Source organism: Apaloderma vittatum, unplaced genomic scaffold, assembly GCF_000703405.1.
Source record: "Apaloderma vittatum isolate BGI_N311 unplaced genomic scaffold, ASM70340v1 scaffold21269, whole genome shotgun sequence".
In the NCBI taxonomy this organism is placed as follows: Eukaryota; Metazoa; Chordata; class Aves; order Trogoniformes; family Trogonidae; genus Apaloderma; species Apaloderma vittatum.
Window position 1 is genome coordinate 1 of NW_009736095.1, and position 8,923 is coordinate 8,923.

At 39.8% G+C, this 8,923-nt stretch overlaps 1 long non-coding RNA gene across 1 annotated transcript; it reads right to left on the reverse strand.

Annotated features, from left to right (window-relative positions):
* Positions 1 to 792: 792 nt before the first annotated feature.
* On the reverse strand, positions 793 to 8,499 carry LOC104279536. The gene is made up of 3 exons (XR_717865.1): positions 8,434 to 8,499; positions 1,963 to 2,090; positions 793 to 925 (listed from the first exon to the last, which is right to left on the reverse strand). It is a non-coding gene; the product is annotated as an uncharacterized LOC104279536 (long non-coding RNA).
* Positions 8,500 to 8,923: the final 424 nt, after the last annotated feature.

Consider the following 8,923-nt stretch of genomic DNA (forward strand, 5'->3'; position numbering starts at 1 on the left):
AATTCCTATGTGACCATTCTCAGGCACTTCCGTGGTTTCTAACACATTAATAACCCTTCCATCGTTGCTGCTGCAGGGATCTCCAACCCCTGCTTCCACCAAGCTGTCAGACCAAAGGACTTTGCTAGCACACCGTGCCTCAAACGCGGGCCCCCAAAACCTGAAGGCATGCTGCCCCCAGGCTATTCTCTAGGGAGCCTGGTTTTATCCCTCTCCCCCTTCACAATTCACAGATGAGTAAACAGTGTTGCTCCTTCAAAGAGACTTATCTACTAATTTAATTCTAAACTGGATCAGAAGTGCTATTTTTTGTCTTAGCTGAAACATAGTATCCTAAATGTTTAAAATTATGCAATACAATTATTTCAGTTCTGACTGAAGAAGTAATAACTGGACTGCATGCAAAAGTGATTTAAGGCAGAGGGGCAGGCAGCTTCTCATAATATTTGCTTTATTAGAGAGACCTCACACTATGCTATGTGCTCTGATTTCAGTTCGAAAATATAGGTTTGACAGATTTAGCAGACAAGAAGGACAGGTGCTAGCCCAGTGTTTTTATTTAAAGTTGTCATTAAGTCAGAAATGTATTATTGTGAAGGAATTAAAAAAAAAAAACAGATTGAAAAGCAAGCTAAAAAGAAATCCTGTTTTCAGAGTCTAGCTAAAAAGACAGTAGGCACATAACAGCCCCCTTCTCTTCCATTATTTCCAAAATGCTTCATATGTAAAATTTGAACTTGTGTTTTCTCTTGGATATGGTTAAGTATTATAGGTGGCACAAACAAATTCTTACCTTGGACAGTGCTTCATCATGCACAACTGTATTTGTTGTTAAAAGCACAAGAACTGTCTGGAGCAATTTAAGTTCTTCAAGACTATTTTCCATCAGTTGCCAAAGCATATTAATAATGTTTCCTGCTGCAGTCTACAAAGAAATAATTGTTGCCCACAATTAACAATACGTTGACATATTGGTATATCAAGTATACACACATAAGAACAGCACTGTCATAAATGCCTATCATAACTGAATTCACCTGGTTATCTACACCATAGGACTACACTGAGAATATAAAGCCAACTTCACTGCCACAAGCTTCCCAAAATATTTTTAAAGAACTGACAGCAGCAATCTCTTAATGCATAGTCCAAATTGTGTACTTCATTTTCTACTTGGAAATATAGAACAGGATGTATAAAGATATTTTGCCCTCCAAATTCATTCATATCGGAGAAAAAGCAGTATAATGTTACATTTTGACAGCACAACTGAGGGTATATTTTACCAGTATTATTTTCACTAGCTTTTTAACACACCATAATATATAATGACATCTACAGTTGCAGGAAATGTGCATTCATTTTATCTTATTTTTAGAAGTAAAATGTTAACAAAAAAATAATACAATGTTATCACACATAGTAAATTTTGTGGATGCAACTTTAAAAATTGTATTTATCAAGGACCATTACACGCTTCTTTCTTGCAGCATAAGAATGCAAACTAAATGAGGTGGTTTAAATTTTCATTATTTTCCTTCTAGGGGGCCGGTTAGCTCAGTGGTTTGAGCGCGGTGCTGGCAACAAGGACCAACACTGAGGGCGCAGGTTCGATTCCCGATCTGTCCCCATGTGTTTCCTGGTCTAGTCGAGAGGTGGCGTCCCTGCCCAAAACAGGGAGGGTGGACTAGATGATCTCTAAGGTCCCTTCCAGCCTAGGCCATTCTATGATTCTACAAGTTACCGATGCTTCCTCATCTCTTTTCTTCTTTCCTTTTATGGTCCAAAAAGGTTTTTCTTTTAAATTACAATTTTTTAAAAGCAGGTATGAGTAAAATATCTTGCAGGCTATGTTCACTAGAATATAAACAGCCTCCTAAAAGAAAAGGCATTTGCCTTCAGTCTGAGGCCTGTATTTCTCACACCAAAATATTTACGTATACATAAAAAGAATTATCTTACCTCTGACACAACTTCATGGGACATGAGCCTCTGTATGGCTGCTAGACACAGCTGAGTGATCTTTGGTTCCTTCGTTCCACAACCCATTAGAAAAGGCTGAACTACCTCTGAGCTGTTCTCTTTCAATGCTTTCAAAAAGAGATACGGAAGCAGTCAATGTTTAATACTTTTGAAAAACATAATGCAAAATTTGTTAATCATAATTATAACCAAAAAGCAATCTCCAAGTCTTGAAAATCTGAGATTTACTCTTGCACTGCAGGGATAAGTCAACTGAAGACAGGCAGTGGGCTGCCACAGCTCACTTCCCCAATTACCACGGCTGAGGCTCAAATCCCAAGCTGACTCTCTGACTTTCTCTTTTCAAACCCAAAATGTTCACTTAAGAGTCCAACTGGTTAGTAAAAAGCTGTAAGGTTCTGCCCACTCCAAGGTTTCTCCAGCTTTGACTCAGGCTGGCAGCTACCTCCCGCTCTGCTTCGCCACAGCACAAGAATTCAGGAGCAGCACCAGGTGTGGCACAGGGACATGTCCCAAAGCACGCGGCACCAAGGGGAACAGCAAAACACCACCAATCAAACAGGAGAAAAAAGAGGCTGGACTGTACATGTCCTGCATATGCACAGCTGGCTGGGCAGCTTCTTAAAATGAAGCTTTGTCAGGAGAAAACAACAAGTTTCATGAACCTTTTCTGTTGTCATTAAGGAGAAGAAACTTCACAATGAGCGCAACGTTCCACCACGACGTTTTGAAAAGCTTTTCCCCATAAAAATAATTCTAGAAATCTGAGATAAGCTTAATAAAATTAAAATAGAAGTATATATTTCTGACAGATGAAAAGGAAAGCATGACTCTGAGCGATGAGTTCTTATGTTTCCAGGTGTGGTTATTGATTCGTGCAAGCTTTTCAGACTTTAGCTCCACATCACCATTTCAGATACTAAAACCTTCCTCACAGTTCAAAATTCAATGTATGTTCTTACACTAAATGTTATACACCGCGTTTTAGTCTGCAATAAGAGAAATGTGTTCATGAAAAAGTTCCACACACATTTTTAGAACACTGTTCTTACCACAAACAAATAAAAACTACATCCTCATATACAAATGCAAATATGATCAATTTTATTTTTTCTATTGAGCAATTTGAAGTTCGGCTCACAAGAGGGTTTATTATTAAGTATTGCTACAAATAATTGGGAAAAAAAAAACAAAACATCGAGGTAAAAGCAACTAATATATATTTTACTGATTTTTTTAAACTGAAGCACTAACTAACACAACTAACAAGTTTCTATAAAAAGAATAGGCTACTATAAATTACGGATGACAACCTCTATAAGGCAATAGTTTCCACTGGGTGATATTAAGATATTTACAGTTCATAGTTTCATCAGCCTCTTGAAAGACAGTACAGGCTCTATGTTCAGTTGACACAGGCTGACCTTGCACCTCATGCCTAACCAAAACCAATTAAAACGTCAGCATACATATGAATGAATACAGGTTCAATGCCTTCTCAACAACTAGCTTTAATTTCAACAGTTTTTTAACTTAACTACAAAGCAAATAAACCTGCTTTTAAAATATATGGTATAAACTATATCAAACACCACACTCTTACAAAACACCCCATGATTTTCAAATTAAAAGCAAAACGTTGGCTACTTCATAAAAAACAGGAGTTCGTTCCTCTTTAAGACATGCAATTTAGGCATCAAATTGTCAGCGTCTACATGTAAGCCAGATGTCTAAGTGGTCTTTACAGTCTACGAACACTTACAACACATGGCCAATGATACAGTAGAGAGTGCTCGCTGTAGCATGAGCACGAATGCTTCTTCAGTCATATAAATTTCTGAATTGCAACTAAATTCTAACCATCATGCAGAAATAGGAAAGCAAAACTTTTAAAAAGATACCACTTTCAATCATTTATGAGCAAGCCTGACTAACAGGGGAGGTCCTGGCTAACTGAAAGTTAGCAAATGTGATGCCCAGTTGCAAGAAAGGCTGGAAGGGGGACCCCAGGCCTGTCAGCCTGACCTCAGTGCCCGGGAAGGTTATGGAGCAGATCATCTTCAGTTGCATCACGTGGCACACACAGGACAATCAGTGTGGTTTTATAAAAGCCAGGTCCCGCTTGACTAACCTGATCTCCTTCTATGACAAGGTGACTCACTTAGTGCATGAGGGAAAGGCTGTGGATGTTGTCTACCTGGAATTCAGTAAAGCCTCTGACACCGTATCCCACAGCATTCTCCCAGAAAAAAAATGGCTATTCAAGGCTTGAGCAAGTGCAATCTTTGCTGGGTGAAAAACTGGCTGGATGGCCACGCCCAAAGAGTAGTGGTGAATGGAGTTAAACTTGGTTCAAGGTTGGTCACAAGTGGTGTCCCTCAGGGCTTAGTACCGAGGCCAGTTTAATATCTTTACCAACGATCTGGATGCAGGGATCAAGTGCACCCTGAGTAAGTTTGAGGATGACACAGAAAGGTAGGAGTGCTGATCTGCTCAAGGGTAGGAAGGCTCTGCAGAAGGATACGGACAGGATGGATCAAGGGACTGAGGCCAATCGTCTGAGGTTCACCAAGGCCAAATGCCAGGTCCTGCACTTGGGTCACAACAACCCCAGGCAGCGCTACAGGCTTGGGGAGGAGTGGCAGAAAAGGTGCCCCACGAAAAACGGCCTGGAGGTGCTGGTGGACAGCCATAAGCCAGCAACAGGCCCAGAAGAAGGCCAGCGCCATCCTGGCCTGTATCAGAAGCCGGGTGGCCAGCAAGACCAGGGAAGTGACTGCTCCCCTGTACTCAGCAACAGTGAGACTGCACCTTGAATCCTGTGTTCAGTTTTGGGTCCCTCACTCCAAGAACGACACTGTGGTGGTGGAGCATGTCCAGAGAAAGGCAATAAAGCTGGTGAAGGGTCCAGAGCACAAGGGTTCTGAGCCAGCTGGGATTGTTAAGTCTGGAGGAAAGGAGGCTGAGGGGAGACCTTATCGCTCTCTCTACAATGACCTGAAAGGAGGTTGTAGCGAGGTGGGGGTTGGTCTCTTCTCCCCAGTAACTACTGACAGGGCAAGAGGAAACGGCCTTAAGTCATGCCAGATTTTAGATTGGACGTTAGGAAAAATTTCTTCACCAAGAGGGTGGTCAAGCCTTGGAACAGGCTGCTGAGGGAAGCCGGTTCTATGACTCTATGAATGGTAAGAATCGCATAAGAGTTAATAAACAACAAGAAAAAAAAAGATTAAACCTTTTCCAGTACTCTTCCTATAATCCATTAAAATAAATAATCTCTCAACAGGATCTATACAAGGGTTTTTACTTTATGAAGCTGAAAAATTAACATTTCTTAGATCTCATTTCAGCCTTGAATTACACAAAAGTTTTCTTATATCCAGGTCTACTTCCATTTTGCTAACAAAATTATGTAAGAATATATTTAAATAGAAACCTATCATAACAAACTGTATCAAAACAGAAGTTCTGGGAAAACTCACTCTAATCAGCAAGATTATAATTCTATATATGTTTTTTTAAAAACTTCTAGAACAGAAGTATGAATTGCACATCAGAGCCATGGAGAAATAATTTCTTACATTTATCTCCTGTGATATAAAGCACAAGCTGACTTCTCTTTCAGAATTCCTTAAATATTTGTAAATAAATTATAAAGCACATACAGGCTACCAAAAATAAGACTTTGAAACTGCTCAACTTAACTTTTCCAAGAGAAAGTAAGAAGTTAGATCAACGACCTCAGAGTTCTGGCAAGACAAACACATCTCACCAGCTATGACAGAGATTTTTAAGATTTTAGTAGAAATGTTAAGATTGCATCTCTTTTTCTAAGAATTATAATCCTACATAGTGCAATGCTTCAAGAAAGCATCATGTCATCTCATTCAAAACAATTTGATACACTTGTTCTCATCTATTGTGGAGAGGTTACAGTTTACATCAAAATACAAAGGAAAAATAATAACTTGATCAAAATATTTATTTGATTACTAGAATGTCTGGTAGATATTCCTAAATCATCTAACAGTCAAACAGTATCTACTTCACTAAATCTCATAATTACAGTAGCCTTTTGGAGCTTTATTACTAAAGCATATGTATGATCTTCCTTCAAAAAAATTACTTATCAAGTTTGCTGATGACACCAAGCTGTGTGGGGCACCTGACACCCTGGAGGGTAGGGATGCCATCCAGAGGGACCTCAACAGGCTGGAGGGGTGGGCCCAGGCCAACCTCATGAAGTTCAACAAGACCAAGTGCAAGGTCCTCCATCTGGGTTGGGGCAATCCCAAGCACCGATATAGCCTGGGCAGTGACTGGCTTGAGAGCAGCCCTGAAGAAAAGGACTTGGGGTTACTGGTGGATGAGAAGCTCAACATGAGCTGTCAGTGTGCACTTGCAGCCCAGAAGGCCAGTTGTGTCCTGGGCTGCATCAAGAGGTGTGTAGCCAGCAGGTCAAAGGAGGTGATGCTCCCCCTCTATTCCACTCTCATGAGACCCCACCTGGAGTACTGAGTCCAGTTCTGGAGCCCACAGCACAAGAAAGATATGGATGTGCTGGAGCGTGTCCAGAGAAGGGCCACGAGGATGATCAGAGGGCTGGAGCACCTCTCCTATGAAGACAGACTGAGAGAGTTGGGGTTGTTCAGTCTGGAGAAAAGGTGGCTCCGAGTAGACCTTATTGTGGCCTTGCAGTATCTCAAAGGGGCTACAAGAAAGGTGGAGAGGGGCTTTTTAGGATGTTGGGTAGTGACAGGAGTAGAGGGAATGGATTAAAGCTAGAGATGGATCGGTTCAGATTGGACGTTAGGAAGAAGTTCTTCCCCATGAGGGTGGTGAGACCCTGGCCCAGGTTGCCCAGAGAGGCGGCGGAAGCCCCATCCCTGGAAGTTTTTAAGGCCAGGCTGGATGGGGCTCTGAGCAGCCTGATCTAGTGGGGGATGTCCCTGCCCATGGCAGGGGGGTTGGAACTAGATGATCTTTAAGGTCTCTTCCAACCCTGACAATTCTATGATTATGTTACAAATGATACCTGAAAAAATGCACGAGTCCATAAACAACTAGGACTGTTTAATAGTATTTTCTTTAAACTGTGTAACGTTAGGATAATATGCAGGCAACATGTATGTTCCCCTCTGTTCTGCTGTTTTTTATTGAGAAAAAAATTTATAATCCTACTAGCAAAGATTAACTACTCAAAATCAACTTTTAGGACCTGATGGTTTTCTAAACCTCATAACACGTCTGTGAAGTTTTTTGACAAATGAAATAAATACTAAATACGCTCTAGTTTAAAACTTCCACAGGAAAAGTACTTTAAAAATTCGACCAACAACAAGTGTTCCATCAAAAAAGATAAATTGACTATCCATGCCCAAAATCAATGATCTTTCACATCCCTTCACTTCGAAACACAGACTAAAAGAATTTTGCAGGATTACAAACTAGCTTTCTAAAATATAAAGTTCTTTACACAATAACACACCAACGAATGTTGACAGTTTCCCACACGGCTAACTAGAGATTTCTCTTGTTCATGTGTGTATTTTGATATAGCTGACATTACCTGGCATAGTTTTCCCATTTATGTCAGCACTCATGACAGCAGTAAAAACAAAGAAAATAAACAAATAAAAAAGAGGTATTAAAGGGAAATATTGAGGAGTGGGACTGCTACTTCCAATTATTCTAGAAAGTGCCTCCTTACCAATACCTGATTCACATACCTCAAAGCAAGTAATAGTTTTACATATATTTCATTTGGACCTTTCAAATAATTTAGTATTTTAAGGATTACGATTACAGCTGGGGTAGACACTCAAATATTAATACAGGGACATTCATATCTGGCTAAAGGCTTTACCAGCAACTGGCAAGAAGCCATCAATTTGCATGCTATTCAATAAAGCTGAAGAAAGTCAGAAAGCCAAGCACTTACAAAGCTGTAACTCACTAGATATCTCTTGTCCCTCAAGGCAATGGTACATCTTAAACCGAATGACCTTGTCTCAGACTAAGACAGATTTTTGCCTGCCAGGTACAAGTCTCCAAAGACTAGGCTCTCATACTAAACATACAGATGAGGATCACACTGCAGAAGTCCACACAGAACACTAAACAACAGCTGTGGTGAACAAAGACAGTGAATAAAACATGGATAATCTGGAGTCTTTTATGCTGATTTTCTCAGCGCATGATTACTTTCCTAGAGCCACAACTGAAAGTGGAGACCTTCCTCAGCATCAGGATAGCACTAACACAAAACAGAAGTAATATTAAAAAATTCTCATGCTGCTCGATTATTTGATAGGTGCCCAGAAGTAAAGCATCCCTGATACAGCACACACTAAAAGACACGTAGGATTATTATATGAGTCCAAGACATTTTTTTAACATTTTGATCTGTAACCCAAGTTTATTTTTTCCCATTGCAGTGCAAATAATTACCTGCCAAAATATCTGTGTTCCGTGCAGCTATTGTTTTCACTTTTATTATTCCTGATTCAGCCGCCTGAAAAAGAAGAAAATAAGTATTCAGATGCTATTTCATACATCAACATCTGGAAAGAAATAAGAATACTGAAGCTAAATAAAAAAGCATAAGTCTCGGAGTAAAAATACTTTTGCAGTGTTTTGAGTAAGCAGAGCTAATATAGAAGTGAAATCTTTGTAGTTTCTGAATTGCTTTCCTGCAGTTTCAGAAAAAAAATGCCATCTCCTTTCCCATAAGGTACTCCTTACCCACAAGAATTGGTATATTCTACAGTTCAGAATTTTTTACACATCATAGTCTTATGGTATTACTTTCAGGTTCTATGAACGCAAAGAAAAATCACAAGTAAACTTAATGTTACATAGTCTCTACAGAGTTGGAAAAAATACCATGATATATAATCTGTCACATTCATCAGGCTGAAATGCTGAAGAAACTGAGAAC